Below are 9,022 nucleotides of genomic sequence, written 5' to 3'. Positions count from 1 at the left end.
TCTTGTATGATGATGAATTGATAAATTATTATAGAGTGAATTACACTGATATTCACTGAGTTTTAGTAAAATTACATAAGTTATCACAACTTCTTAAAACATACACAAATCATCTCTAATTATACATATACATTATACTGATTACCTTGTAAGAGATATAAATTTAATTTCTTAAACAAAAAATGGTGATGAGTGTAACTAAGTCAAACAAAATATGATATATTGTAAAGACAAATCCAAATAGTATAAGAGTTGATATCTATTCATTATTTTGGTTAGTTACAATATTAATTTAAACACATTATTAGAATTATTGATGCAGTTTGTAACGAATAAAAAATAATGAATATACATTAACACTTATACTATTTAGATTTATCTTTACAGTATATCATATTTTATTTGACTTAATTACACTTGTCACATTTTTGTTTGAGAAATTACACATATCTTTCTTATAGGGATGTTTAGTGTAATGTATATATATATATAGTTAGGGGTGATTTGTGTAAGTTTTAAAAAATTGAGAGTAATTTATGTAATTTCACTAAAACTTAGGGGGTATTGGTGTAATTTACCATTATTATAATATTATGTTACATATAGACAATTGTTGTTGATTTAAATAATCAATAGACATAAGTACACACTCTTGAACCTAAAAAGCACCCTTAGGATAAAAAGCTAACTTTAAAGGTTGTAACCATTAACATCATTTTAGATTTTGACCCCAAAATATACTAAGTTTAAGTACCAAAATCTAACTCGTACTCTTGCTTACATTGTGTTTTTTTTGCGTAAATGTTCTTTTACAAAAAATAAATTGTAGGCAAGTCTATATCTGTATTTTTAACACATTCATAATTTTGTTTAAGTGCACATAGACAAATTACATATGTATTTTTTTCGGTCAATTGTATTATGGCATTGTCACAAAATTCACAAATTACATATCCACTGGCCAGAACCAGTCCCAATCCAACAATGACTGACCTAATACCTAGGCCCAGCTCAATTTTATGTTAGAGCTTAAAAGCGAAAGAAAAGCAGTTATTTAAAAGACAAAACTTAGGTCAAATATCTTATATTTTTGCTTTCCAGCAAGCCAACACTTACATTATACACATGCATTTTTTTGAAAGGACAACAAGTGTATTTTTTGTGGTATACGAAAAAATAATTTGTGATATATACAAAAGATATGCATGCTTACAATCTTCTATTGAATGGGAAATTGATTTTTGTTTCATAACATTAATTTTACAATTGGATAAGAGGGGTGAAAGAATTGAACTGTACTAAGTTTTGTGGTAATTTGAACTGGGTTTTAAGTTCTACTTAGATGATGTTTGTTTCAGAAGTAGTTATGACAATATTTATGAGTAGCTAAATTGATAAACTTGTCTATGTGATGATTAAAAGATAGTGTTATCCCATCCAGTCTACTTATGACTTCATCAGGGTAATTAATCCAGTATTTGGCCTAATTCCTGATTCTTTTCTTTCTTTCTTTCTTTTCAGTTGTTCATTTCCCTTTTCAGTTTCATTACGGCTCTATCTTAAGACCTTTACATTGTGTTTAGTTTAGAGAAGAAAAGTGAAGGGAAAAAAAGTTGAGTAAGGAAAACTTGAGAGAAGAAAATGGCTAGAAAATGTGATGATTTTTTAGTTGTTTGATATCAGAGGCGGATCTTTTCAGGGATAGGTGGGAGCAACTGCCCCCTTGAATTTTTTTTATAAAGTAACATTTTTTTGGCCAACTTTTTTTAATATATTTATTTTATTTGAGTATTTAAATTAAAATCTAATTTATTAATTTTGGACAACACACATAACTGATTCAACCATTCACTAAAATGAATTTTTTTTACTGAAAACAAATTGATTTATATTGAAAAAGTAAATAACTGAAATTTTTACAACTGATTCCATAATTGACGAGTTTAAGTATTTAAAAGTATGAAAAGTGACACGTTAAATAAATGTATATTTTTTAACATCTTTAGTTGTTAATTAATGTTATTTAGAATTGAGAGCAAATATTTGTTTCAGTCTCATGTTTTTCAACCTTATCAATTTGGTCACTCAAAAATTTAAAACCCAAAATAGTTCCAAAAATTTAAATGTGAGTCAAATTAGTCCATTTTAGGGTCAAATTAATATATTTTAGGGTCAAATTAATATATTTTTTATTTTGTATGACAGTGATATGTGAATTTAAAATGTAAGTCAAAGTGATAATCAAATATATTTTCATCAAAAGAAAATATATTATTTTAAAAAACTCATAATCGCATTAAATTAAAAAAATGAAGCAACTTTACACAAATGAAGCAACAAGATATGTTTTCTCTAGCTTTATTTAATACAAATAGTTTAATCTATACTATATATAAAGCCAAAATATGGCATAACCACTACCATGACATAATTTATATATTCCTATTTTGCCATTTAAATATTTAATTTTAAAAAATTATATAATCTTATATAACCACCTCAAATATATTAACTATAAGTTGCATATCTATACTATTTAATAAAGGAAAAACTTAACCTAACTTTCATGAAATTATTTTGGATTTTCCTATTTCATATTTTATAACTTCTAATTTTATTGTATAAGTTATATTTTCATATTTATATATACTTATACTACTAAACGTTTATTTCATATTTTATAACTTCTAATTTCATTATAAATGAGTGCTAAAGTGTTGATGACTCACAGAAGTTGTGAGTGCAATAAGAACTTGAGTGAGTTACGACTCAGCACAAATACAATTGCAAAAGTTGCGGCCGTTGGCTTTGTGGAGAGTGTATAAGACGTTGTGATCTTGTTCCGAATGTTGAGTCTGATAACACCATTGGAATCAAGGAAACAATTGGTTCTTGCAAGTCCTGTTCAGATGGTGCTAATAGGAAGAGTAGTGAAAAAGTGCACCCTTCAGCTTCTCCACAAGAGAGTCCAAGACAAAGTCCCGAGCCACCTTCACCATGCTTTAGTGTGGGTGTTATTCTCCTTTGAATAATGAGTCAAGTCAGGGAATTCACTTCGAAAGCTATTTACAATACCAAGATTGTGGGTGTTATCCTCATTCCCTGATCAATAGGAGTATGACCTCATACGGTACTCACCCATCTTCGGTATCTACTCATCCATCTACCTTCAGGTAATCATAATAATTCAATCTTCATTGCAGGTTACTAGGTTTCTTTTTATATGTTTTTGGAACTTCATTTAAAAATATATTAAATATTGATTGTGGCATATTATTAATTATGGCTATTTGCATAAAAATGGTGTGCTGTGTATCACCGGTTATTGCACTTGCATCAAAGTTTAAAGAAAGGGTAAAGTTTTGTTAGCCTTTTGATTTCAAATGTATGTTTCTCAAGATTAGGTGAACAAATGATCTGTTTTTTTTTAATTATTCGAAACTCAAATGACTTGCATGATCAATCTAATTCCTTCCCCCTTCCTCTTTAATAATTCTTTCTACATGTATTATTGATTATTGATGTGCTGTATATAAATGCAGGAGTGGTGAAGAGATAGGAGATTCTGGGAAGCACTTTATCAGTCCATCCCGTACATATTGTGACAATTATTCAGATATAGATTCAAATAGCGTTAGTGCTAGACATAACATTTATAACTATAATTCTGTGGGGTCACGTTCTTCAGAGAGCCCCTCTAGGATTGGTTCTACTTGTAGGGTTGAGAATGTACTCTCTGATTCACACTATAATATTTTAAGTTCTGATTTGGATGTAGAACCAGAGGGGGGCACTATATCTAATGTGAGAAACCTTTTGCAACCAGAGTTGCAAGAAGCCGTGGTGCAAGAGGAGAGGGGTTATGAAGTTGCTGAGCGAATGAAAGACAAGATGAACGAGGATGGGTTCTCTGGTGAATACTTTTCTGCCACTGATGCCCATCAGAGCATATTGGTGTACTTTTCAAGTCATTGTGTGTCAAAAGGAGCCATATGTGAACGCACTAGGCTAATGCGCATTAAGTTTTATGGTTCTTTTGATAAGCCACTTGGGAGATATCTTTGTGATGATCTGTTTGGTGGAGTAAGTGAGGTTTAGTTTATCGTGTTTCACTGATACCTATTAATTCTGAAGTTTAAGTGGATAATTGATGAGTTTTTTACTTTTTTCCAGACATCTTACTGTCAGTCTTGTAAAGAGCCAGTAGAGGGTCATGTCCTTTGTTTTATGCACCGGCAAGGGAATCTTACAATCAATGTTCAGCGCCTCCCCTCTGTGAAGTTACCAGGGGAAAGAGATGGAAAGATTTGGATGTGGCACCGGTGTTTAAGGTGTCCTCATGTGGATGGAGTTCCACCAGAAACTCCGAGAGTCATTATGTCAGATGCTGCCTGGGGATTGTCCTTTGGGAAGTTCTTGGAACTTCGCTTTTCAAACCATTCAACTGCTAATCGAGTTACAAGCTGTGGACATTCTTTGCAGAGGGACTGCCTCCGTTTCTATGGGTAAATCATCCAGATAAAGGATTACACTAATCGGTTCTGTTTATATATGAAAATTTTGTTGGTTATTGATACTTGAAAGTTGATACACAAGATGTTGTAACAGGTTTGGGAGAATGGTTGCTTTCTTCCGATATTCTCCTGTTGATGTTCTTTCTGTCCATCTACCCCCATCTGTGCTGGAATTTGGTCACATCCAAGAGGAGTGGATCAGAAAAGAGGCAGGAGAGGTGATATTGAATTACTATTTTTAATATTTGCTTGAGTGCTTTACCATTTCAAAAGTTGGTGCTGAACAATATCAAGTATTGACTGTCAAAATTTAACTTCATATTTTTTCTTTTCCTCTTCTGTATAGCGTTTTAGTAGAGTGGAAATCTTGTATGTGGAGATATCAGATGTGCTTGAACGCTTGGAAACAAAGATCGCATCTCCTAGTACTGGGAATGAGTTGTCAGATACCTTCGACATTCTTAACCACGTACTGGAGCTGAAAGATATGCTTCAAAGAGAAAGGACTGATTATCATGTGAGCAAACTAGTTTTTTTGGGTATCCATGTACATGTATCATATATATCCGGAAACATGTGCATAGAACTTTGTAGAGTGCAAGTGTCATGTGTGTACTTATTCCAACATTTTTGTGAAGTATGTACTTATCTCTAATTACTCTGTTTTCCCTTTTTTGTGCATGTGTATGCATAGAGTTTGCTACAATCAGCCCCAGAGACTCCACAACCAGGGAAGGTGGTTTTGGACATTCTGGAACTAAATTGCTTGAGACGTTCCCTTCTAATTGGTTCACATGTTTGGGATCACCGGCTAAACTCATTGGACTCTCTTATTAAAAGAAGTCTAACTTCCAAGGTTAAAACAGTAAGTAAATTGTGTGCAGAGGTTAAAGAATTAAGAGTTGACTCATTTCACAAGGATAGGAGTTCAGACAGTGGGCTTGAGCAAAACAATCCCCAGCCTTTGAAATTGTGTGAGTCTGATGAAAGTCATATGCTTGGAGAGCAGGATGACACGCTTGAACCATGTGTTTCGGATGCCTTTTCATCGTATGATCTTCATGGTGAATTTGTTGGCAACAAAACATTATCCCCATGTTTTCCACCAGACGAATCCAATCTTCCTGAGAAAATAGATTCTGCATGGATTGGAACTGATCATCACCTATCGAAGGTTGAGCCACTTCATACATATCAACCCAATAGTGTCCTAGTTGGATCTGTTTTGCGTTTGAATCAAAATGATAACCCGCCCTTTAGAAGGTTGAAGCAGCCAGTTAGAGTTCAGTCTTTTGATTCAGCATTAAGAGTTCAGAAGAGAATGGGGAAAGTCTGGGCCCCTTCATCACATTTGTTGCAAGTTAGATCTTTTCATGCTACCGGAGATTATAGGAATGTGATTAAAGATCCTGTCTCAAATGTAGTGGAAACCAACATTCAAATGTTGCCATGGGAGACACAGAAGTTAAAGTTGATACTGAGCTCAAAGCCCTCATTCATTTCCTCCATGTCTCTCATAGCTGACGGTGCTCGGTTGCTGATTCCTGAAACTCATAATAGTGATAGAGTTATTGCTGTTTATGACAATGATTATTCTAGCATAATATCCCATGCCCTTAGTTCCAAAGAATATGAAGATGGGGTTTCTGATAAGTCAGATGTACATTATGGGAATTGGGATGCTCGAGATAGAAACAGAGAAGATTCAGCTACTTCCAGCTTTTCTGCGTGGGCCTCTCTGGACTTGGATTATATCAATTATGGTAATTATGGGTCTGAAGCTGCTGCATATTCTATTGGTTCACTTCTCAAGGACTCAAAACAATATTTACACTTGCAAGTTTCTTTTGGCGATGATTCTTTGGGTGCCGGAGGTAAAGTGAAATTTTATGTCACTTGCTATTTTGCAAAGCAGTTTGAATTGTTTAGAAGGAAGTGATGCCCTAATGATATTGATTTTGTGCGATCCTTGAGCCGTGGCCGGAGATGGACTGCACAATGAGGGAAAAGTAATGTGTATTTTGCGAAGTCATTGGACGAAAGATTTATTATTAAGCAAGTGACGAAGACAGAATTGGATTCCTTTGAAGAGTTTGCGCCTCAGTATTTCAAATACCTGATGAATTCTATGAACTCTGGATGCCCAACATGTCTTGCCAAAATTCTTGGTATTTATCAGGTGAGAACTCATTATCTGGCCTTAGGTCACAAGTTCTATCAATGCTTGATTTGATAAATGTTAAAATTTATGGTTTATAATATAATCTTGTTTGGATGCAGGTCATTGTAATGTACCCTAAAGGTGGCAAGGAAACAAAAATAGATCTGATGGTAATGGAGAATCTCTTTTTCAATCGAAAGATATCCAGGGTATATGATCTAAAGGGCTCAGAAAGATCTAGGTACAATTCAGATACATCTGGGGCAAACAAAGTAATGCTTGACATGAATCTGTTAGAAACCTTGAGAACAAAACCCATATATCTTGGGATTAGGGCTAAGCGAAGACTTGAGAGAGCTGTGTGGAATGACACATTCTTTTTGGCGGTAATCTTTAACTTTTATTTCAAATCACGTAAAGGTTGAAGTTTATATGTTGCATTTTCTTAGTTGTGTTATTTAGGATTGGGGTTCTTATTGGTATTTCATGCCCAAGGTAGCATTTGACACGCGCACAAAATAGAACATAATAGAATGGAATAGAAAGGAAGAAGGTATTATTAGAGTGGTGTGGTACTTTTGTGTTTGGTTCCTTACTTCCATCCCTTTCAGTGAAACCAAAATGTTTCGGTTTTTAACTACGTGTCTGTCAGGACATGGCTTCTATTTCAATACTTGTAGGAAGACTTTTTCCTACCCCATACTTTTATTTTAACAACTATAGGCAAAACTTTTGGTGGATTGACTTGCAACTTTGAAAATGGAAGTTGGCTGGTGGTGCAATAAATGCATGAGTGTCTATAAATAGAACCCAATGCATTGGCAAAAAAACATAGAACAAAGCATTTAAATGCTTCCTGCAATGAGAGAAATAGAGAGTTGTGGGAAATTCCTAGAGTGTAGTATGTGTATACTCTTTAGTGCTCTATAATACTACTATTGTAGTAGGAGAGGGTCTCACTGGGATAAGCTATATGTAGTCTTATAAAAGAGTGTAGATAGAATATTGCAATTATCCTTTGATGTAGTGGATTATTTTTGGAGATTGTCCTATGGTTTTTCCTTCCTCATTCACAAAGGGGGGTTTCCACATAAAATTTGGTATGCACTTTATTTATTTATTTATTGGTGTGAACAGTGACAGTCTTGTTGTCCAAGTACTATTCATGCTAATTTTGTGTATGCTTCCCCTCCCATTCATAAGGTGTCCAACACACTTGGTGTGTATTAGGCTCTGATTTCTTAAAATTATCCTGTTTTTGTCTATTAATAAAATGCACCAATAGTAAAATAGAACTTATATGTTATGTTTCTTCCCATTATAAAAGTTCTGTCTTACATTACATAAATGACTTTTTCTTAAATATTTGCAAATGACTTCTTGACATATTTGCCTCAAACCATTACACATGCGCTGATCTTTATAACTTATTTTGGGGCAAGGGATAAGTTCTCATACCATATACATATAGTTTCACTAGTTTCTACATAAACAATACTTTTACCTATTGTTGTAAGGCCAGATCTGTCACATGTTTTAACATCCCATATTGGTTGATGTTACTGACACTAGTATGTTCCATTTTGATGCAGTCTGTTAAAGTTATGGATTATTCATTGCTGGTTGGGGTGGACGATGACCGAAAGGAACTGGTTGTAGGGATCATAGATTTCGTGAGACAGTATACATGGGACAAACATTTGGAAACATGGGTAAAAAAAGCCTCTGGGATACTTGGTGGTCTGAAGAAAGCAGCACCAACTATTGTTGCTCCTAAACAATATAAGAAAAGGTTTAGGAAGGCTATGACTACTTACTTTCTCACTTTACCTGATCACTGGTCATCATCCTGAAGCGAAGTGTATCATATCATTGCATTCTTAACACACTGACTGAAGTGTGTTCACTTCACAATAATCTGAAGAAATTGATGGTATTATTGGTTATATTTGGTATTTTTTGTACTTTTTTTAATGTTTATACAGATGAGAATATTATAATGAATGAGTTAATAATATTGCACGTGCTTGGATGGAAAAGTGAGAGGAAATATTTACTACATCAGATGTCTTCAACTTTTCTACATATGCAGATGTTGGCCACGTTTTGAGAGCTTACTAGAATTGACTTGCACATGAGGCGTGCATTTTAGAATTTAGACTACCCTTTTGTGATCTTTTTGTTGGAGGAGGAAATAAGAAATAAGTCAATACCAATAAAAACACAGATCAAAAGCCCAATATATAGTCATAGAAACAATAATAATGTACTATTTTATAACTAAATGAATACTTCAAATTGCATGGCTATTTATAATATGAGCAATAAAAATAAACAAAATTTAAAT

General features: G+C 33.6%; 1 pseudogene; it reads left to right on the top strand.

Moving 5' to 3' along the window:
• LOC109349465 lies at window positions 2,747-8,907 on the top strand (annotated as a pseudogene).

The sequence above is a fragment of the Lupinus angustifolius genome, chromosome LG06 (assembly GCF_001865875.1).
Source record: "Lupinus angustifolius cultivar Tanjil chromosome LG06, LupAngTanjil_v1.0, whole genome shotgun sequence".
NCBI classification, from domain to species: Eukaryota; Viridiplantae; Streptophyta; class Magnoliopsida; order Fabales; family Fabaceae; genus Lupinus; species Lupinus angustifolius.
The sequence above is the reverse complement of the archived record's forward strand: the minus strand, read 5'-3'. Positions and strand labels throughout refer to the sequence as shown.